The sequence below is a fragment of the Lygodium microphyllum genome, chromosome 2, assembly GCF_053477565.2.
Source record: "Lygodium microphyllum isolate KBCC chromosome 2, Lygodium_microphyllum_v1.1.10, whole genome shotgun sequence".
In the NCBI taxonomy this organism is placed as follows: domain Eukaryota; kingdom Viridiplantae; phylum Streptophyta; class Polypodiopsida; order Schizaeales; family Lygodiaceae; genus Lygodium; species Lygodium microphyllum.
Window position 1 is genome coordinate 175,128,402 of NC_141136.1, and position 23,955 is coordinate 175,152,356.

The 23,955-nt window shown below is 37.5% G+C and overlaps 1 protein-coding gene across 6 annotated transcripts in view; it reads right to left on the reverse strand.

Annotated features, from left to right (window-relative positions):
* The window catches only part of LOC148040638 (uncharacterized), a 54,066-nt gene that overhangs the window by 24,342 nt on the left and 5,769 nt on the right, over positions 1-23,955 (reverse strand). Inside the window, exon 2 of one of the 6 annotated variants that reach the window (XM_087701587.1) lies at positions 10,683-10,698. The exons of the other annotated variants lie outside the window; for them this stretch is intronic. The gene's annotated coding sequence lies outside the window, so the exon portion shown is untranslated. Of the gene's footprint in view, positions 1-10,682; positions 10,699-23,955 lie in introns of those variants that run through there. 6 annotated transcript variants of the gene reach the window in all.

Genomic DNA, 23,955 nt, shown 5'->3' on the forward strand with positions numbered 1-23,955 from the left:
ATGCAATATCATGATGCTTTCCTATATCAATTAGTGCAACCTTGGTCATTGTCAGTATTATGCACAAGATTGTGTTTATGAGTCTAAGTCTCAATCTTGAAACCTAATTCACTTATGTAACAGGTCAAATCTTGTCTATGTCATCATGAGCTTAATCTTCATCTTTGATCCACCATAACCATTGTCATGCTCTAGATCCTGCATCTTTTCACATGGTATTAGAGCTCGTTTGAGCATGGCACAACCTCTTTGATCTCTTTTGACCTATGATTATCTCTGCTCAGCTCACATCCAGCTCAGGCCCTCATTTTCAACTCCATCTTCATCTTGACCTTGAGTCTACCATAGCCAAAAAATAACACATACCTCTATATTGGAGCTTCTTGATCTCCTCATCTAAAGCTTGACATTACTCGTTGCAGAGCCCGACATTGCCTGAATTCATCATCATTGTCTCAAAAAGGCACTAAACAGGTACTGTTGTTGTTGTGTGCACATGCCGCAACCTTCCCTACACACATAGGTATTTTGAATCCACTCATAAGCTTTCTACCCACCAGATATCTCCCACAATGATCACTTATACACACTGCTGTCATAAAGAAACCAGTCGCCTGGGAACCCTAAAAAAAGGGTAGCCATAGCCCTTGAGCTCAAAGTTCATAAGCCTATTCAATTTCTCATTTCTTTGGGCTCAATCAACAATTGCAACTATGATCTACTTAGTTCCCCATCCAAATTAGCACAAGGGAAGTGAGAAATCAAAGCTCAAGAATCAACATCAAGTGCTTGAATTACATAGTATCCCTTGATACTAGTCTAGTGCTTCTTTGCATGTTTTTTTAAAAACACATTCAAGATTATCTGGATTGATGGTTATTCTCAGCCATTTGAAGCTGATTCCTGGTCATACTAACGCCAAACATGAAGATCTTTAAGTGGATGCTTCTCATGAAGAGTAGCATTACTCTTGCTGCTCATTTCAACTACATAGAAGACTTGTTTATTCCACTTGCAGGAATGTATAGACTTGTTCTAAAGTGCAATCAATGATCTCATTTGAATCTTTTGAAGACATTCAAGATTCCTTGATAATCATGCAAATTTCAAAGATGATACCTTAGCTTGAGAGGGACATGAACATGAAGACTAATGCAACCAATGCAAGCAAAGTCAATAAAGAAAAAGACCAGGAGAATCTAGAAGAAGAGGACAAAAAGATCAAAGTGGTGGACACTGAAGCTGCAAGCAAAGTGAAGAATAAGTGCAAGATTACATCGAAAAGAAGACCTGCAATGAATTGAATATTTATGTCAAAAGAAATGGTGAAAATTGCAAGGGCTTGACGGTCCTTGACCCAATTTTTCACTAGACTTTTTAAGCCTTGTAATGCCTAGCCATAATGCTTCTGACATAAGCTTGTAAATTCCTCATGTAGCCTTGTACTACACCCTCTGTACACTTTGTGAGGCTCCTGTTAGAGCCTCTAGATGACCACCATGTTTGTAGTACCCACACTTAGCATTTTTCTATGACAGCCTCTGGTGTTTTGCCATGTTTATTGTGTGCCCACACTTTGCAGGTGTTGCTTTCACTAAAGACTCTATACGCTTTGTACTTTCTAGTTGTGATTGAGGAGGGGTGTCGAGATTTACAATCACACCCCCACTGTGGCCTCTTTGTATTGTAAAATATTACACGGCGCAGTGAACACAATCTGAGAAAGAGATAGAGAGTACACAACGGATAAGAGGAGAATTAGTAAATTCTTTAGCTCCAAACAACTGATACAAAGATGGCTCTGTCCACCCGTGCGCTTCCACTGTGTGAAGCTTAGATGGCGATCTAGACAGAAGATCGGTGAAGAGCTTAAGGCTAGCTGGAACAACAACTCTGACTGGGTGAAAGATGAATGATCAATGGCTGTGAAGGGGTTTAGCTTTTATAGCCCGCGAAGGCTTTTAGGTCGGCCTGACCGACCTACCATATGAGCCTCCACTAGTCGGCCAGGGAATATTCCCTTTACCATCGGACCCCAAAATAGGGGCCCCTTTTAACTCCCTTACCCCGCAACTCCATGCAATGCACCTCGAGTTGCTACCAGCTTAACCACTCCGTCTAACCCAAAGATTAGACCCACAATGGTCACCTTTTTGCCATCCGGTCACATAGACCTCATCTGATATACAAGTCAGGACTCAACCAATGTCCAGGCTCACATTTGGCTTCTCCTCATAGTGGGGGCCTTACAACTTTGAGCACCATGGATCATTGGTGGCACCTAATGAGGGTGGGGCGTTGATCATATCTAACATGCATGAGGTAGTTCTGGGCTTAGGACATGCAGGCACATTGAATCCCATAGGTGTAGAAAGGGAAACTGCTACCCATCCAAAAACTATAAAACATTGTACTTGACTACCACTTTTGAATATATGATGAATGCAATATCATGATGCTTTCCTATATCAGTTAGTGTCTTGGTCATTGTCACTCTTATACATAAGATTGTGTTTATGAGTCCAAGTCTCAATCTTGGAACCTAATTCACTTATGTAATAAGTCAAGTCTTGTCTATGACATCATGAGCTTAATCTTCATCTTTGATCCACCATAGCCACTGCCATGCTCTAGATCCAACGTCTTTTCACACATATGGCTTTCTAAGAAGAAAGGACACATGATCCTTTGGTTGCTCGTTCTAGGCACTACAAAATCAAGAACATGGACGTCTATCTCTGTCCATCAATTGATGAGCTCAAGATTTTGTGGGCGGAACAGGTCACTGTGGAAGACATGAGCAAGCACGATGGTCGACAGTCCACCAATATGTGAGCCATCCTCATATAGACCATGCATGACTTTCTAGGATTCGGTGAGTGCTTAGGTCAGTGCGCTTTCGTTCTCATTGGTGATATCTAGCACAGCTCATTCAAGTTTGTATTGACTAAATATGGGTATTGTGTGACAAGTCTGGTTACCTCAGGTTATCATGCATATCCATTGTGTGGGCCACAATTAGATTCCTAAAGGTCACGAACCATGAAGAAGATGTATATCAAGGACACGCCACTTTCTTGTCAGAGGGTCATGAACTAAGGCGAGGTTTTCATGGATGACCTCTAGCATGAATGAATGCTCAAAGCTGGTACAAGTTGAATATGGTCCACAAGGAGTCACATCCAAACAGAATGTGACGGTTCTACGAGTTGCCATATTGGACCCACTTACACATCAACCATTTTTTTGATTCCATGCATATTTTTCAAGAATGTGGGTAACTTATTCTGAGACTGTATCACATGAAAGAGAGACACTGGAGGGACAAAAATGGATTTCAAGGAGGTAGACAAGATGGAGGTGCTTTAGCCCCTAGAGTCGAGCACAACTACCTCCTGCTCCTTAGGTCTTGTCCACTAAAGAAGAGCGAATTGTGAAGAAAATTATCAGGTTTCCTTAGGTTCGCTTTCTCTAAAGACGACCAACTATCAGGACTGTCTCATGATTGACATAAGATATGTCGGGTTTTTCTTGACCTTGGTTGCAAGTAGCGTGCATATTTTGCGATTTACTGTCTACTGGGTGTTTGTAATACTTCTTCATTTTTGGAAAATTGTACTACCAATCGCGATCACGGGATGTGTCACTCTAAAAATACACAAGGTGATTTACAAATTGTCAAATTTAGTCCAATTGATCTCACTAAAAGGAGATCAAGACATCCTCTATTGAATCCACAAGGCGGGGAATAGTGGAGAGGATCTATCTCTTTGAGAAATACCTATGCACTAGTATGCTCACGATACAAACTCACCTTCTGGTGTATCTCGTAGATGAAGTGGAGATTACGAGACCCATCCATACAAAATGGATGTTCTTCTTGGAGCACTTCATGAAAACTCTGGAGGGTTGTACTCAGTATTTATAATGCTTTTTCATTTGTGGCAGTTTGTACTACCGATTGTGATTGGAGGATGTTTCACTTCAAAAATACATAAGATGATTTATATGTTATCAAATTTAGTGTAATGGATCTCATAGAAGGAGATCAAGATATCCTCTATTGAATCTGCAAGGTGGGGAGCGGCAGAGACGGTCTATCTCTTTGAGAAGTACTTATCCGCTAGCATGCTCATGATACAAACTCATCTCCTAGTGTATGTCATAGATGAAGTGGAGATTGTGGGACCCATCCATACGCAATGGATGTTCTTCTTCGAGCACTTCATGAAAACTATGAAGGGCTTTGTGTAATAATGGGCTCGACCAAAAGATAGCATGGCTGAAGGTTGGTTAGTATCGAAGGCATTAGTACATATTTTAGAATGGCTACCAACAGTGGATTTAGATAACAATACGCTATGGTCACTGAAGAACGATGATAGACTAATCAAAGATGCGGTGCTTGGAAATGGAATAGAAAAAGGGATGGATATTGCAATAGAGAAGAAAGTGAATCATTTTTTATGTTGCATCACACATCCATAGAGAAGTGGCTTGCTAGATACAAGCGGGCCAGAAAAGATCAAGAAGAAGTGCGATCAGAATTTTGATGTAATACAAGCTATTGACCGATTCGATGTCCTAAGGGCATGGAAGAGATGCCACGGTTTATGTCTATGCAGTGGTTACATGAATCTTTGATTGCAATTTCTTAAGAAGGGGTAGAGGTCTCTATTGAGGACTAGAAATTCTCGAGGGGATGTAGTCTGAAGGTGACCGCATTGTTTATAAGTTATCGTATCTAGATTTTATATGCGATAACTAATCTAACCATTTCACTATATAGTACAAAATCTACAGTGCAGCATGGTCACGTGGGCCACATTTTCATATTAAGTGCATAGACAAAATGCGCTTGAGAATGGATTGTGGTGTCATGGCAAAGTTCGAGCAAGAGAGCCGATAGCATATCACAGATTGGAATACCATTGTAGATGGGATGGAGTATTTTGGGAGCTTGCAAAGTATTATCTTAGTGGAGTACCATAGCTTCTCCATGATCATATTTAATGTAGAGTAGTTCAGAGTGGTATTGGAAAGAGCTGGAGAAATTGTGCAGTAAGGTCCATTTGGATTTCTAGAAATTGATTTTGAGAAAATATGGATGGATCTACATGATACATTTGTCTTGCCGGCCCATTGTGAACAAGTGCATGATCATTTTTTATAAAAGAAATTCACGATAGGAAATAATCTCAAATGTTGATTCACTCTTATATGTGATATTTAATAGGTAATCTTCTATCCAAATCTCTAACAATCTCGATGGTGACATGTTATTCCATGAGCTTCTCGGAGTGTGAGAGTGTATGATGAAAGTAATTCTCCTAGTGTAGATGAGGAGAGTGAATGTGGAGGGGTTGATATTGCGAAGGGTGGAGGCCAAAGAGGGCTCATGGCATGTAGAGAAGGCAAATACAGGTAGACAAAGAGACAAGAGGCCAAGAATTTTTTGAGAATGAAGTGGACTCCTCCTTCTATGGTGGACTATCTTGTGCCATGAGATTCACATGGAGCCATAGACCGGGTCATATTTGCATTTGTCTACTCAATTAGTTGATGATTCACTTTTAAGGATACTCTAGAATGTGCATTTTAATTAGCATCATTAATTTCAAAGTTATATTATCATGCTTTAATATATCTTTATATTGATTATGCTAACATCAATTTATATCTGTGCAGGTTACATTTGACGATACATGGAGAGTAGGATGAGTTGAGAGATGAGTGATGAGGAGTTGCAAGAGATATTCACACATATGTCTCTAGATCAAATGGCTTGATTTAGAGATATGGTAAACCAGAAGCTGTCTTGGACACCATCAGGATATTCTGTGAGATCTACTTTGGCATGCTATGATTCTTCAATTTCTAATAGATAAGGTCAATACTCTAGACTAGTCCCGGACAGAGAGAGTGGTTCTTGGGGGTGCTGCGGAGATATGGATGTTATGAGACTGCGATCAGTTTTAGATAGGGGTGCTACTCCTTGCACTCATAAAGGTTCTAGGGATGGTGGCTCAAGTGGGTATTTAGAGATATGGCATGGACCAAGAGTTGTCTCGGACACCATTAGGACATTTTATGAGATCTACATTGGCATGCTCTCATGCTTTGATTTCTAGTAGACAAGGTCAATGCTCTAGACTAGCCTCGAACGGAGGGAGTGGTTCTCATGGGTGCTGTGGAGATGTGGATACTGTGAAACTACAATCAGTTCCAAGTAGAGGTGCTACTCCTTGCTCTCATAAAGGTTTTAGGGAGGGTGACACAAGTGGATATTGTGGAGGCATTGATGTGTTGTCTCTGTCTCATCGATCTAGTGGATACTTATCACCTCTAAGTTTTGTCATACCTGTAGGGACATCTACTCCAATGACTCTAGGTTTTGCTCAGCCATTTGCAGGTGGCATCCCTATGGGTACTATTAGAGAGATATTATCCCCATGGGTATTACTCCGATAGATACTACCTCCATGGATACGCAAGATATACAAGGGTTTCCTGGTTATACCCAAGAGCGCAATCACAAGTGGGAGAGAACACACCTTAGACATATCCCAATAGGGTATAGATACATCATAGATGACATGATAGGTGTTGTGATCATAAACAATAAGGAGAGAAGGGTGATGTCTTGCATGAGAGAGTTATACCAACAAGTATTTAGGCACAACATTTTGGATGATTGGAAGAATATACCAGAGGGGAGCAAGGACTATATAGTGGTATCTTTACATGAGAAGTTTCTAGTACCTACTATGGTAGAGAGGTTTTTCATTGGGTGGATAATAGAGTGAGTGCATGCATACATGTCACATAGATGATCGAACACACCCAAGGTACTCATCAAGAGTGGCGCATTCAAAGCCCAAGGTGGTGAGACGCAGATGACTGATGGAGACTCAGGTTTTGACCATTGATAGAATATATTGGAGGGGAGCAAGGACTATACTTTGCATGAGAAGTTTCCAATACCTATTGTGGCACAGAGGTTTTTCATTCGGTGGATGATGGAGTGTATGTGTGCATAATGTCACATAGACGATCAAATGCACACAAGGTACTCAAGAGTGGCATTTTAAAGACTGAGTGGCGAGATGCAAATGATTGACAGAGACTCATGGAGGAGATCACAGATTCTCCAAGATGATGTGAAAATAGCAGGAGGTAGGGAGGGCAAGATTGGAGGCAAGGATCGTGTATCATATGGGGAGTGGTGGCCACAAGACTTATCTGGAGGACGTTGTAAGTTTTCTTTTGGTTCTTTTCACTTTCTTATTTACAATATCAATTGTACTAACTTGTGTTTCTAACAATTATATTATGTTCTCTTTGCAGCACTCCATCAGAAACTGCAATTCCACAAGTTTGGAGACTCGATATGGAGAGAGACATGATCTCACTACACTCATCAATAGATTATGCACACACGATAGCCCATTAAGTCAATCATCTTTCTCGTCTATAGTCACTTTTTTTTAATGGATTATGTATGGTGGGTTGATGTGTAGTTGTTCATTTTGTAGAGTCTATTTGATGCTCCTTTGCGTAAGGATAAGCTTTCTGATGGCGAGGATTTGTAGCACACACTTAGATTCATGGAGCACACACCCTCTTTCTTTTGGTCTTGTGATATGTGCATGCAACTTTCATGTACTATTCCTTGGATGTAGTTATCATCCTTTGTATAAAATCATATCTTGCGATAGTTACTAACAAAATTTTATATTTTTGTTGGCTTTCCCCTCTCTCCGTGGTTCCATGTAATATCATGAGTTGTCATCACTAGTCTTATACTTATTCTATGAGTGATCAATCTTGTGGGTTTATGTAGTTTTTGTGCTCATCTTGATGACCTTACATACCCAATATGTAATTACTTTGCAGAATATTATACATCACATGGTGCTATATGTGGTAGGGCTGCCACAAATTTTTTTCTCTATAAATGTCACTATTAGCATCATTGATTTCTCTACATGCATCGCTATTGTCATTCCTATGTATGTCACAAACCATCACTTTATCTACATCGCTATTTGCATCGCTGAGGTAAAAATTGATGGTTTCTATGATGATTTTGTAGAGATGTTTACACTGATGCTTTTAGTGACGACAATGTAATATTTTTAATGAACATTTATGTTGCTTTGAATGTCGATATGAGGCCTGTATCTAGTAGTGGTAATTAGATAAAAGGAGGATGGGAATCAAGAGTTCTTAGATGGCTACTTGTTTATTAAGGTTACTTACACCACAAGGAAATGAAAGCATAGTGATGGTTGTTTCTGACATGATTAGGTGGTATTGCCATAATGATTGTTTCTCACATAATCAGGTGGTGTCGCTATTGGTATCACCATATGCTTCATTGTGTGCATCACTATTAGCTTATTATTTGCATTGCTAACACAATTAGTGATGCATCTAGCGATGCATATAACAATACAAATAGCAATACATAAATAGAGATGGTGTACTAAGCAAAAAAAAGTGTCAAAACCCAAGGCTCGCAACATTTTGCAAGTTTGTAAATGAGCGAGAGCAAGAGAGCAAAAGAGTGCTAGAAAGAGCTCAAAGTAAGGGAGGTTGAGAGAGAGAGACAAAGAGAGACTGTCACCTCCACTGCCATTCATAAAGAGAGAGGAGATAGATGTGAAGGAGGAGGAAACGTGTGAAAGAGAAGAAAAAGGAGGGAAGCACAAAGGGATTCTTCTTCAAGCTTTGAGGTAAATGCACTCTCTTCTCTATTTATTTTAATATTTTTTCTCTCCCTTTCTTTTTTTTCTCTCTCTTTCTTTTTGTTTATGAAGAGATGCATAGAGAGAGAGTGAGAGAGAGAGAAAGAGAGGGAGAAAGAGAGAAACAAAGAGAGAGAGAGAGAGAGAGGAATAGGGATAGAGAAATAGAGAGATGGAGAGATAAAAATGTAGAGAGAGTGGGAAAGAGAAAAGTAAGAAAAATTGAGGGAGAAAATAAAAAACAAAAAGAGGAGGAAGGGAGAACAAGAAATAGAGAGAGAATATATGTGTGTGTGTGTGTGTGTGTATAGAGAGAGAGAGAGAGAGAGAAATAGAGAGAAAGATAGAAATAGAGAAATAGAAAGAGTGAGAGATAAATAGAGAGAGAGAGAGAGAGAAATAAAAAAATGAGAAAAATAAAGAGGACGAAAAAATAGAGAGGAAGAAAGAGAGAAATAGAGATAGGAAGGAAAAGAGACGTAGAGAGAGGCTAGGAAAAAGGAGATAAAAATAAATAGAGAGAGAAAAAGAAAGAGAAGAATAAAGAATATATAGAGGCAAAGAAAAAATAAAAAGAGAAGAGGAAAAGTGATAAAGAGGAGAAAGGCAGAGGGAGAAATAAAGGGGGGGAGAGAGAGAGAGAGTAATAGAGAGAGAGGGGGGGAAGGAGAGGGGCCATTACTTGTGTTGTGACTACTTTGCTTGACCCTTTCACGAACACATAATATGAGAAGTTGGAGGAGGTTGGGTGTGGGCTAGCATTGTGCCCCAATAGAAGTCAAAAGCCACTTTCATTGGGAACATTGTCATGTTCAGATTAGTCATTGAGATACATACGCAAGCTAAGTCTTCACACCTAGCTCATTCCAACCTATCTCTGATTTGTTGTATCCATCATGAGAGACCTAGAGGGTGAAGCATTCTTGGAACAAACTTGGCTTGATCATGTAGCTAACCAACTACCCTGATTTTTCCCAGAATATTACATCCTTTCAATCTAGATATAAGAATGGCCTTGAATGCATGAGTGAGCTTCTCAACCAAAGGAATCTACTTGAAGTTCATCTTCATGGTAAGCATGGACTTAGTGTCATTGCATAGCTTAGCCAATTGGGATCCATTCCAAAAGATCCATTCATTGTGATTGGTCCACACGAGAGGCATTGCAACATTTTGCCTTAGCCTTACTATATGAGGGATTATTCCCCTCTAAATCAGCCATTTGAGTATAGATAGTTAACTCGTCATCGCACTCATAGGAGTGGATGGTCTCTTGCTCAACAATATCACCCGCTTTCTCATATTCGTAGACTTAAATTGTCGAGGCTTAGGAATCAAAGTGGAAGTCTCATCCTTTGCTTCAGGAGATTGTGTTATTTTCTCACATTTTGCCTATGCATAAGCTTGGGCCTTCATCTTCTTTCTCTCCATGGAGCTAACTTTTGCTCCTTTATACTTTTATGCTGCGTTGGTCATTTCTTTATTCTCTAGGCATAAGGAGATTGCTAGATATCCTTCATTTGCATAGGTGGTGTTCATTTCTTTATACTCCTCTGGCATTGCAAGTCTTCTGCTACACAACTCTTTTTCTCTTCAAAATGGTAGGTGGCCATTTCTTTAGAATTATGGCCTAAGGAATTATTCATCTCATTGATGTGCATTGTGATCTCTTTAAAGATGGTTGTTTGTTTATCCTCCCGGCTCAAGGAGCTTACTAGGTGTCCATCATTGGCATGGGGTTTGGTAGTTTCTATATCCTCCTTGATTGGTGTATTCCTGTTGTAGAATGGGGCCATCACATTGGCTATCATGGGGCTTCAACTAATGTGGCTGATGGAGTGAGGCACAATGGCACTCTTACAAATGCCCAACGGCTTCCCTAGAAAGACTCGAACAAGTTTGGAATAAGCTGGTGGAGCTTAGGGGGTTTACTCATAAATATATGTACCTATCATGTGAGTTCAAAATAAGAGATTTTTAAAAATTATTTTTATACATATTTTATATTCACAAGGGTGTCATATAAAGAGGTTACTTACAAATTGAATGAAAAAGGGTTGTATTTTATTCAAGAAAAACTCATAGATAATAATATTTATAAACACGCTTTGAACGCACACGATATAGAGGATATATATAGAGTGAGCCCTCTGAGAGCTAGAGTAAGCAAAAGATCAATGGGACAGACATATATCTAATGGTCTAATTACCATGAAAGCTTCAAGTGAAGCTCTTCTTCTCAAACTTAAGTGATAAAAAAGCTTCTTGAGTAATACTTTTTTAGATTGACTATATCTAGCTTTGGCAATCAAGGGGTTTCTTGTTTTTAGCAAATCGTGATGTACAATTTCTGGACATTAGGTGTGTGTGACATTGGTAAATGAATTATGCAAGAATATTTAGTATACATAGCTAGAAGGCTGGCAAGCCTACATCATGCCCTGCCACCTTTTTCTTTTTCTTTTCCTTTGTAACCTTTGCTATTTACATTGAAAATTTACTGTACAACCATCGCTATTTGCATCACAGGGAGGGATGCAAATAGCAACATATATAGCGAAGCAAATAGTGATAATTTTGTAGTGTCATGAATAGCGATGCGAATAACAATGATAGGGGCAATTTTTTCCATGAATAATTCCATTGCTTTAAATCTCAATATTGGTCCTATATGTTGTAGTGTTCAAGTTTTATATTTTCATAAGTAAGAGTTTGTTTACCAAATCCAAACTAGATATTAAGCATCTAGGGAGGAGAGAGAAGAGTACAGATGAGAGAGAAAAGAGGAGAGAGAATAATTAGAATGGAAAAAAAAGATGAGAAAAGCCATGAAAGCTTAGAGAAATTAAAGAGATGAAGAGATTGTTTTGTATATTACTAAATAGTGAAATTTTACAAGTCTCTTACATCTCTATATCTATGTCAATGTGGCATGGAATTAGTTTTCAAATATAATAAGTATATGAATTGTAAGAAGTTGGGAATTAGGACTTAGTGTAAAAATAATATTGATATTATGCCATGTCACACTCACATTGGTATGAAAGGAGAGGACATGTAATTTTTCATATCTTTTGACACATTAATATAATTACTGTCCTTCTCTCCCATCTTCCTCACAGCTTCCATGGCTTCTCTCTTTCCTATCTTTCTCTCTCCAAATCTAGTCTTTCTCTCTCCTCATCACTCTATTTCTCTCTCTTTTGCAATTTTCTCTCTCCTCTTTCTCTCTCTCTAGCTCTCTCTCTAACAAGTGGTATTAGAACATTGATCTTTGATCCATTTTTCCCTTCTATTTTTTAGTACTATTTTCTTCCATCAAAATCAATTTCAGACAAGTATTGTACAAGATAGTGACTAGTGGAGTGCTGTATTTACAATTAGTAAGAGACTACATCTGTAGATTTGCAAGGTTATATATGGCAAAGGATGGCTATAGTAGCAGGTCGTCATCAAATTTCATACAAAATTGGAGGTAATTAGGGTAAAGGAGAGTTAACCGGGCTTAGTTTGGGAACAAACTATGGTTACTTTGAAAAGAGGGAGTTTTATTTCCTCTTTCTTGGAGTTTCCTGCAGGTTTCATGGAAGTTCATCAGCAAGATGTGCTCATATCTCTCAGAACTCTAATCTTCTTGGCTAAGCACCACCTGGAATAGCTTCCTTGCTTCAATACCTTCAGGATGACCACTCACTTGCTTTAGATTGGCTCAACAATGAAGCCAGGAACAGCCCTGAAAATTACGGTGCAATTTTTGGGTTGATTCCAGCCTGTATCTTGCATCTGATGCTTCATCTCCAGCCTTGGCACTCTCTCTAATCTTTGGCAAGTGAAAATCATCAGTGAAAATGGAGGATTGAACTCTATTTCAGAACCTTCAGCTCTCCTGTAAACCCTAGATGAACAGTCCATGGCAGCCATGAAAGCTTCAGCCCAAGCTCTCATTCTTTAGCAATTTCTTGAGGATTCTTCATCAATTCAGCTCGTGGTATCATCTCAGTGAGGATTCTTCAACAAATTGCAAAGATTTCAACTCGTGGAGGACATTGGAGCTCATATTGAAGGTTTATTTTGGGGCTTTTCTTCAAGAGGCTGGAATCTTTGGTATTCAAGTGTTCAAGCAAGCTCGAGGCATGCATTGACTCTTCAAGGATTTGAGCACATTGGAGCTCATATGGACTGATTTAGTGGATATTTCAAACTCCATGGTGGATTCATGGTGGATTTACGATGGATTTATGGTGGATTTTGAAGAATTCTTCCATCAATGGGATTGGAGCTGACATCTATCATCTTCTTCAAGCTTAATTGAGATATTTCTTTCACTTAATCTCTGAAATCTCTCAATAATCCACTTGCTAATGCTTTTCCACTTGTTGATGGGAGATTATTGATTAATTAATTTTTTAAATTGATCAATAGATCAGAGATTAGTGTTATTCCTCATTAATCTTAGCCTATTCCATCGAATTTCAGTCTTAATTCAATTATTACTTCATCATAGATATCATTTGCCAAGCTTGATGCATAAACTTGACTTCTTTTGGTTGAATTATTTTTCCCAAGCTGAAATATTGTACAAGGGTAAGTACTAATGCAATCAGTGAGTCACCGAATTGCATTGGTAAGACCCTTTCACTATCCAAACTTTCAAGATTTCATTCAAATTGCATCTCATGAAAAGGGCTGAATGAATATTCCAGCAATGCATTTCATACTGATTGATTAGAATAGAAAGCCATTGCCATGTTGATATACCCATCCAGGAAAAAGGTGGATGCCGGGGAAGATAGTGGGACAAAAGAGAGATGACCCTCCCTCACTATCAAAGATCCCGAAGGGGTGCAACCAACCAACCCGAGGGGAACTTTTCTCACCTCCCGGTGATTTGGAGCGCGTGTAGGGAGCCTGTCATGCCGTTTTATCCCTCACACATATACACCGAGTGGAGAATTGAAGATTGAAGAGTTTTCAAAGACTCAAGTATCTTCAGGATTAAAACAGGTTAAAACATGGATTTTAAGGGCACTATAGGGCATTTAAAGGTTGTTACAGGTACACCCTTCATTACTAAAGTACAAGTGCAAGTACTATAGGGTATCCATAGGTCCTACTTAGCCTTCTACATGGTCTGGTAACCATTTGGGGTTACTATTTTACCTTATAGGACACTTACAGGTTCAAGCAGGGTGCATGCCTAGACAGTTCAAACTCAGAAATTGAGTTGTAGAATTTTCTGCCCTAAATCTATTATAGTATGCTATAGCTTATCTTGAACAAGGCATTCTTGGCTTCGATTTGAACTAAAAAGTTTTGAAATCGAAGCTCCAAGCAAAAGTTATAGCCATTTTTTTGATAGGGGGTACTATAGGACAACACTATTATGGCAAGACATAAGGGTAAAAATAAGGTCCAGGATGATTATGCTCAGCAAATCAGAGATTCTATGTTGGATAATGCACCTCAAGAGAGCCCTAAAGAGCCTAAAAAACAAGAAGAAGTTAGTATACTCAATAATACCCTATGTGTACATGAACAAAGACATAGAGAACGTCATGAGGCCCTATTATCAAGAATGGAGCAAATGGTTTTGTTATACTGATCAAACAAAGTCTTCCGTTGAGAAGTTATTAGATTCAATGACTCAAACAAAGGCTTCTATTGACAAGTTGGTAGAATCTAATGCTCAAATTATGGCACAATTTTCCCAATGGATGCAGATGCAAATGGGATCTAAAGAAGCTAAGGAGAAAGCCTATTCAAATAGTGAGCCTTCAGTCCTACTTCAGCCATCTAATCAAAATGGTCATGATCATGGGATTATTGGAAGAAGAGGCATCCCAAATAGCCAATATGAAGTAGGTGAGGCTTTACAAAGGCATGATGACTATTTGGGCAATTTGAATGGAGCTAACTCTCAAGCTTTTGGGCTGAATACTTCAATTCCTAGGGGTCCTCTACCAACATGAAGATTGCATAGTGGTTCTCAGCTACCTATTGGAAAATTTTCATCTCAGTTTGGGGGTTCAATGCCTAGTATGCATGGTCAGTCTATTTTAGGACAGTAACCATTCCATGAAAGAGAGCTAAAGGACAAGATTGTTTTAGCCAAATATAATGGTCAGTCATCTTCACCATCTCATTTAGAGGAGTGGACCTCTAAGATGGAATCCTACTTTAACATATTCCCTAAAACTGATGACATGAAGATTCATTTTTCTTCTTTGTATTTGGAGGGATTTGCCCATACTTGGTGGAGGTATATAAAAAAGGAAAACATACTTGTAGAGAATTGGGAAGCTTTAAAGGCACTTATGGCTGAAGTATTTGTCTCCCCTCTTGAAAAAGAGAAATTGGCATGGAGATAGTATGGTTTGAAACAAAGAGGCCTAAGTGTAAGAGAGTACACTAATGAATTTCTCAACCTAACCATGTATGTAGAAAGCATCAGTGATGAGGCTAAGCTCCACAAGTACATGTATGGTTTAGAGCCATCTTTATCAGTTGATGTCATGGCACAAAACCCTAATTTCCTCTTTAAGACTATTGAGCTTGGGGAGCGCTATGGAAGAAAATATAGAAGAGAATCTTCCTTTCAGCCTGGTTTTGGACAGCTGAGGACTGTTTTTAAAAAAGGGCAAGTTGGTAACACGTATGGCAGCAATCATGTGCCAAATGGGAGCTTACAGGTGCCAACTTATCCACCATTCAATGCTTCTAGACCTCAAACTAATTTCAGGACAGCAAACAGTCCTAGAGTTGACTTCGAACAAGGGGACAACAAGCCTAAATCCAATTCAGCCAAACATGAATCCTAAATCCATTCCTATGGATCTTTACAAATAAAGAAAAGAGAAAGGCTTATGTTTCAAGTGTGGGGAAAAGTATACACCTGATCATGTCTCAAAGTGTGTATATAAAAATGTCAAACCCAAGCTTCAAAGTATGTTAATTAGTCTTTGATGATCTTGAAGATGAACTGAATGAAGCCAATGCAATTGCACTCAATGTTGAAATTGAAGATCTTGAGGAAGAGGTCGGGCAAGAGTATTTCTATGATCCAGCTAACTCCTTTCCTTTTGATCGAGCTGGAAGTGTACCTTTTGATCCAGGTGGGACTTGTAATGACACACTTGCTGCCACTAGTTGTTCTATTTCCATGGATGCTTGGACAGGATCTAAGAGCCCTAATACACTTCGTATGAAGGGTAACATTCATGGAAAGCCAGTGTTCATTCTGATAGATAGTGGTAGTACCCATAGTTTTGTGAATAAGTCCATCATGGACAAGCTTAATTGTATTCCCATAGATTTACAATAGCACATTAGAGTTCAAGTGGCCAATGGTGAAGAGGAAATCAGCACACAAATATGCCCACAAGTTTCTTTACATCTGGCTGAAAATTTTGAAGCAAAAGTAAACCTGATTACTTTGGAAATGGGGCCTATAGACATCGTACTTGGTTGTGATTAGCTGATGCCATTAGGTAGGATCACTATGGATTTCTCACAGTTGTATATGGAGTTTATCTTCAATTGACAGCTCATCCATTTACAAGGAATTCCTAGTAGATTAGATTTTCAGTTTATTACCATTCAACAACTCAAAAGGGAGTACAAGAGGCGCTCACAAATATTTGTTTTGCATTTGAATAAAGAGATGCAAGATCAGCCCAATAATTCAGCAAACCATCCAGCCTTGACAGCTCTTCTTGAGGAGTATAGGGATTTGTTTGAGGTGCCTACTTCATTGCCTCCCAAGAGAGTAGTAGATCACCCTATTGATTTGGAGCCTCACTCAAAGACAATCAATAAGCCACCTTATAGATTATCTAAGTGTGAAGGAGAGGAAGTAGCCAAGCAGATCAAGGAACTTCTTGAGATGGGATTCATTGAACAAAGTTCTTCACCGTATGCATCTCTAGTTCTATTAGTCAAAAAAGAAAGATGAATCTTTCAGAATGTGCATTGACTACAAGAATCTTAATAAGATCACACTGAAGAACATGTATCCGATACCCAGGATTGATGCTTTGCTGGAAGAGCTCAAGGGGGCTTGATTCTTTACGAAGATTGATTTGAAGTCAGGGTATCATCAGATTCGCATGCGAGAGGGTGATGAAGTCAAGATTGCTTTCAGGATTGATCGAGGGCTCTATCATTTCTTAGTGATGCCATTTGGGCTTATAAATGCTCCAGCTACCTTCCAGAGCCTGATGAATAATATTGTAGTCTTTCCTCTTTTAGTTGGCCTTGGTGTTCTTTGATGACATTCTGATCTACTGTAAGACTTTACAAGATCACTTGGCACATATGAGGAGAGTTTTTGATATATTGAGACATCACATGCTTTTTGCTAAGAAGAAGAAGTGTTCTTTCATGCAGACTGAAGTGGAATATTTGGGATATATTGTCAGTGATAAAGGAATACAGGCTGATCCCAAGAAGATGCAATGTATAAAAGATTAGTCAACACCCACTACTACTACTTCTCTTAGAGGATTCCTTGGTTTATCTTCATTCTATCGTCGATTCATCAAGCATTATGCAGCCATTGCAACTCCTTTAACTGATAGCTTGAAGAAGGAGGCTTTCTTTTGGGATGCTCTTGCAGATAGTAGCTTCAAACAGTTAAAGGGACTCCTCACCTCTGCTCCTATCTTAGTATGCCTAGACTTTTTCGAAGAATTTACCATACTGTGTGATGCTAGTGGCCGTGGCATTGGGGCTTTTTTGTTACAGGAGCATGGAGTGATTGCCTTTGAGATCCGTAAGCTTACAAATAAAGAAATGGCCATGAATGCTTATGACTAGGAGATGTTGGCTATCTTGCATGCAATTAAGAAGTGGCACCATTACTTGTATGGCAGCCGATTCAGAGTACACTTTCAAAGTACACAGTGATCACAGGGTTCTTAAGTATTTTCTTAGTCGATGGGTAGCTACACTATAAAATTATGATTTTGACATCACTCATATGAGGGGCAAAGACAATATAGTGGCTAATTCTCTTTCTCGTATGTGGGCTTGCAAAGTTTTAGCTATGACTGAGTTGCATAATGATTGGATCGAAGAACTACAGGACGCTTATATTTTGGATGAAGAATTCAACCATATTTTTCAGAAATTACAGCAAGGTCTTATCAAAGAAAACTCATATTATCAATTCAAAAATGGCCTTATTTGGTTGAAAGGCAAGATTGTTATTCCTTCTACCTCTTCTTTTACACGGAAAATTATGGACGAACTATATTCTTCACCTTTAGCTGGACATTTAGGAGTTTTCAAGACCTATGATAGGATCATCAAAAGTTTCTATTGGAAAGGACTATGGAAAGATGTCAAGGACTTTGTCATGAAGTGTATGCCTTGTCAGTAGAATAAGGACAGCACCCATAAGCCAAGAGGTTTGTTACAACCATTACCTATTTTTACAGGTAAATGGACTTATATTACTATGGATTTTATTACTGGTTTGCGTACTACCAAGAAGGGATAGAATAGTATATATGTGGTGGTAGATAGACTCACCAAGGCAGCCCATTTTATTCCAACCAAGATCAAGTTTAATGCCTCTCAAGTGGCTAGTCAGTTTATGGAGCAGATTTTTAGACTACATGGATTACCGTAGGTAATTATTCATGATAGAGACTCAAAGTTTATGAGTAACTTTTGGTAGGTGGTATTTATATCTATAGGCACTAAATTGGCTCCATCTACGGCGTATCATCCACAAACTGATGGATAGACACAAAGAGTCAATAAATGGTTGGAGACTTATCTTTGCCATTTCTGCTATGATGTCCAAACCTCATGGGATTCTTGGTTACACTTGGCTGAGTTTGCTTATAAAAATTCTACCCTTGCTACTATTGGAGTTTCAACCTTTGAGGCTTTGTATGGTTACAAGGTGCCCTTACCCACAGCCATCTTTAATGAAAGGATCAATCCTCATGGGAAGGAAGAGTTAGAAAGAATGCAAACCCTTTTTCAGCAATGCAAGATAAATATTAGGAAAGCTCAAGACCAAATGAAGATGTATGCTGATGAGAAAAGGCAGCCTTTAGAGTTCCAACAAGGAAAGTTGGTCTTACTGAAGGTGCCCAAGTCTAGGTACTCTACATTAAAAGATGGATCTAGTAATAAGCTTGCTCATAGGTTTTATGGTCCTTACCGGATCCTTAAGCATATTGGAGACTTGGCATACAAATTACAGCTTTCCTCTTCCACCAAGATTTACAATGTCTTACATGTTAGTCGGCTCAAGCCTTTTTATGGTGATCCAGTGGATAAAGTTGATGAGCTACCACCTATTGATGAAGAAGGTCTTATTGAGTACATCCTAGAGGTTGTTATAGGTCAGCGTGAGAAGAAGCTTCGATCTCATTCTATCGTGGAATATTTGATCAAATGGAGAGGTTTACCACCTGAGGAAGCTTCTGGGAGGCCTGATTCTATATTGGATAAGTTTTCTTTCTTAAGGGATACATTGGTGGATGAAGCATATTGATTATGGAGCTAGTGATGATGTAGACAGGATTCGGACAGCACGTTGTTTTAGAATAGTTTTTATTGTGCCTAGTTTTCAAAATTAATCTATCTACATCGACTTAAAGTACTCTTGAAGAGCTCCGTTTTAATATATGGCATGCCTCATTTGGACACTTCTACTAGAAGTTATGGCTAATTTGGTCCAGCAGGGTCTGTTTACACAGCAAGCTATCTACTTCATTTTGAGATTATGTGTTGAAGATTTTATGGCTCCATATACTTTTGAAGTATTCTAGATCATGTATATAGTTGAGGCCTACTATTGTTCTTTAAATTTAGTCCATATGTTGATCATTCTTCATTTATTTTTTCATTTTTAAAGCTGCAAAACAGAGTAGTACTTTGTTCATCCATCCTTTTCTAGTCATTCAAGTTTGTTTTTTAGGACAATTTTTTTTGGGAAGGGATGGATTGTAAGAAGCTGTGGATTAGAACTTAGTGTAAAAATAATATTGATATTATGCCATGTCACACTCACATTGGTATAAAAGGAGAGGACATGTAATTTTTCATATCTTTTGACACATTAATACAATTATTGTCCTTCTCTCCCATCTTGCTCACAACTTCCATGGCTTCTCTCTCTTTCCTGTCTTTCTCTCTCCAAATCTAGTCTTTCTCTCTCCTCGTCACTCTCTTTCTCTCTCTTCTGTAGTCTTCTATCTCCTCTTTCTCTCTCTCTCTCTCTAGTTCTCTCTTTGACAAAAATATTTTCCCAAATTTTTACATTCCATCCCTGTTGAAAGGTTTTTTTGCAAAATATGAAGCTATTATAATGACGGAAAAAATTAACACAATAAAGTAACACTATTTCTATAACCTTATAAATGATACACAAATACTTGCAATTTTTTAAAATTTACTAAAATAAAGACAAAAATAGAAGTCTCTATAATATATAGCATTCAAATATATTAAAAAAGAATGAACATAGTTGAAAATCTTTTGGGTAAGTTGTATGTTTCTCCTATGAAGATTCCTCAATATTCCCTCAAAAATTTATATGTTTTGAGATCATATAAAAAAATGAGTGATATAGCATACAAGACTTTTCAAAATTTCTAGATTTTTAAATAAATATTCATAATTCAAATATCACGTTTATTTAAAGTGAATATTATTTGTAAGAATATAATATTTATCTTAAAATCTAGCACTTTGAAGTTTGTAGCATATAAAAAATTAACCATTTTCTAAACTTGTGGCACTTTGAAATTGGTAGCACATAAAAAATTAACCATTTTTTAAATTGCTCTCATATGGAAGTGAGTGTGAATAGTTGCAAGCTTAAGCAATGATTGCCAATTGAGAATCTTTTGTGGTTATGCAAATCATACAAAAAAGCTTGTACGTCACATGTTTGTTTTCAAATCTAGTCATATGGCACTACTAGCATTGTAAATAATTCTACGTTAATCTTGTTGCTGTTACTGTAAAGTCTTATAATATATCACAAAATTTCCAACATTTTTAAAAAAATCCATTATTAGTTATCAGGTGGCTATGATCAACATCAAGACCCTTATCAAGAGGAAACAACATAACAATTATGATTAAAGAACTTTTTCCAATATAACCATGTAAGTTTCCATTGACAATTAGCATGTTTTGTAACCTATAGTGATTCATAGCTATGCTATATTGGAAAAAATATATTTGTACACATATTCTAGGCCTTTATGTTTGTAGTATGAAGTCAGAGTTAGAGTAATGAGGTTTCTTTTCCCTAGAGACAATTCCATTATGGGAAACAATATTCTAAACATACATAAGGGGTTCTTACAAATGTGTTTCTAACTACATTTAGGATGAACTTTAGAGTGCTTTCTCTTTTGAACAACGATTGCCATATATTCCTTATTCCATGTTAGCATGGTATACACAATAACAGTCATGTGCATAACATATACATGGCAAAGATGCTTTAAGGCCTTTTACATGCTAGGCACATAATCTTGCACTCTCCCAATCTATGTTTGATTTCTTAATCCTCTCTTTTGAAAATTTATATTTTTTACGATATTCATATTTTATGCTATTCAAATGAGAGAAGAAGGTATGTACTATTCCACTAGAATTAGTATATTATTTTATGTATATTTATTTTACTACCTCAAACAAGTGCCTACAATACTTCCAATTAGTATTGTGCTTAAAAGTTATTTAATCAAATTTCTAGTAATCCTTAGCTTTCATATAATACATGAATGGCTTTAAACATGGGTGTAAATGTACCCCTATCTAATGCAATCATCGGATTTGTGGAAAAAAAAACACACAATTTTGATTCATTGCATCTAAGGAGATGAAACTTATGCTTCCTTTTGGCAAATCCGATACACTCCGCTAGATTTGTGTGAAAAGTATGTGCGAATTTGATTCTAAGATACTTGGAGGAGTCTCCAAAATATCATTGAAAGAGCTAAACTCTATGCATTTTTTTTGGCAAATCTGATGCATTGGATCATATTTGTGTTAAAAGTATACATAAATTTGACTACAAGCTGCAAAGAGGTGTCCCTCTCTTCCTATGTTTGCAATAGGAGTTCTTGATAGTGAAGCATATGCGAGGGTAGTGTGCAGGACACCCCAAAGGCCAATGTACCTAATGTTTTGGGCACAATGGAGGAGCTAAAGAGGTGAAGAAGTGAACTAGCTTCTACGACTTTACCTTGTCAATTATGAGGCCCTAGTGCAAGAAGTAGCAATGGTCCTCGGGGAGAATCATTTGCAAGAAGCATTTATTGGGATGGGTGACACTATTATTATTGCTGAAGATACTCCTCATCATATGCATTCTAAGCATTGCTACATAAGTTTTTCCATGTTTCTCGTTTTGGAGGTGCGAAAAGATGCAATCATGCATCTCGAGGAGATTCAATTTTTTATTTCAAAATGCAAATTGTAATCTTTCATGATTCTATTAGCTTTCGTATGCTATTCACATCATGCTTGCAACTCAACCCCATTTCCATGGTAGTAGTGCACCGCCATGCCATGATCCTTTTATCAACGCACATAATAAATTCCGTTCATTTCTAGAATATTTTGAGTTAAGTATCTCAACCATTTCATTCGAAAGGCTAGTATGTGGGTCATTAAGTCAATGAATTTCAAATGTGTTGAGAAAAGGTGCTTTCAAGAACGAAACATTTATGCATGAATAGAGTCTTCAAGACCCACACATATACTTCAACAATCTACTCTTGATATAACCTACTAAAAAATGATTACAAATAACTTGAAAGATCCTAAAATTTTCTTCTTATAAAATAATGGGAAATTAGTTTGGGGGACTTATCAAACCTAGCTAGATTGGAGTTTTGCCTCTATCTCTCACCTCTCCTCCACGGTCCATAATATGAGCGAAGATGGCCCAAGTACATTAAGCACTTAATGTCACTTCAATGTCTCCATTGTCTATATAAGTAATAAGTTGTAAGATAACATTTCCTTTTGAATTTAGGCTTGTTCCATAAACTAATCTCTTATCCAAAAGAAAAACAATATGTATCTCATTTCTATGTGTCTCTTAACTTTCAACTATTTATTTAAGCATTACTCAAGTTCAAAATTTGAAAAAATATAGCATAATGCATTGGTGATGCTAGTATTGGTTGTATCAAGGATGATGTATCATCATCTTGTTCGATAATGGGGTCAACAACAACTCAAATGCAACTCAAATGGCTCAAAAGTGATAGAAAACCATAAGTGAGAATTTATATAACTTGAAGAGGATCAAATTATTGTAGTTTTATGGCCTTGTATTTTTTATCCAGATTATATACTCTCACCAAAGTTATAAATTTTCCATGTTTAAAAAAAGGTCTTCCTAAGCTTTACAAACAATACTTTTAAAGTTAAAGTATGAGCTACTCAAGACAAGAGATGTAATCTTTCTTAAAGTGTAGACTATGAGAGTGTATTAAAACTTTCCTTTTTTTAAATTTCAAAAGTTGTGAACATTCAAAAATTACTTGGATTTAATGCCATTTTGAAAACTAGATGACTCAAAAAAGTGTGATCCTTCAAAATTGTATTGAATTTTGGCATTTTTAAGGGAATCTTTAATAAGATTTCATATGTTTGTCCTAATATGTAATATTACCCAAAAGCTTTGCAATTGTGTTAATGTTGAGCCACAAAATTTTCATGGAAGAGTGTTTGCATTTATTAAATAGCTTGCTATATAAATAGGCCCCATTTGATAAAATCTGAGATAACTTTTCAAGGGTTGCTCCAAATAGGGCCTGCTACATATTAGAATGAAGCTCTTAAAGTGTAATTTTAAGCTATGTAAGTAGCACTAATTTGCTAAAAATAGGATATAATAAAATTATCTCTATAACAATTTGTTATATGGATACTATCTGCAATAAAACACACCCAAGTATGTCTATGCCTTAGCCTATCATGCATCTTGAAGGTAGGGAGACTCATCAAGTATAGATACAAGTCTCCAAGAAATCTCCTCAAGTGGCAATCCTTTTCACTTAATCAGATACTCAATAACAGACCTTGAGCAATGCTTCTTCTTAGGTTAACATATGATCTACTCGAGGACATATTGTATAAGACCTTCTTAATCAAGAGGGAGAAACTCATTCACTATGTTAACCTTGGTACCACAAAGAAAGACTTGAGTTGACTA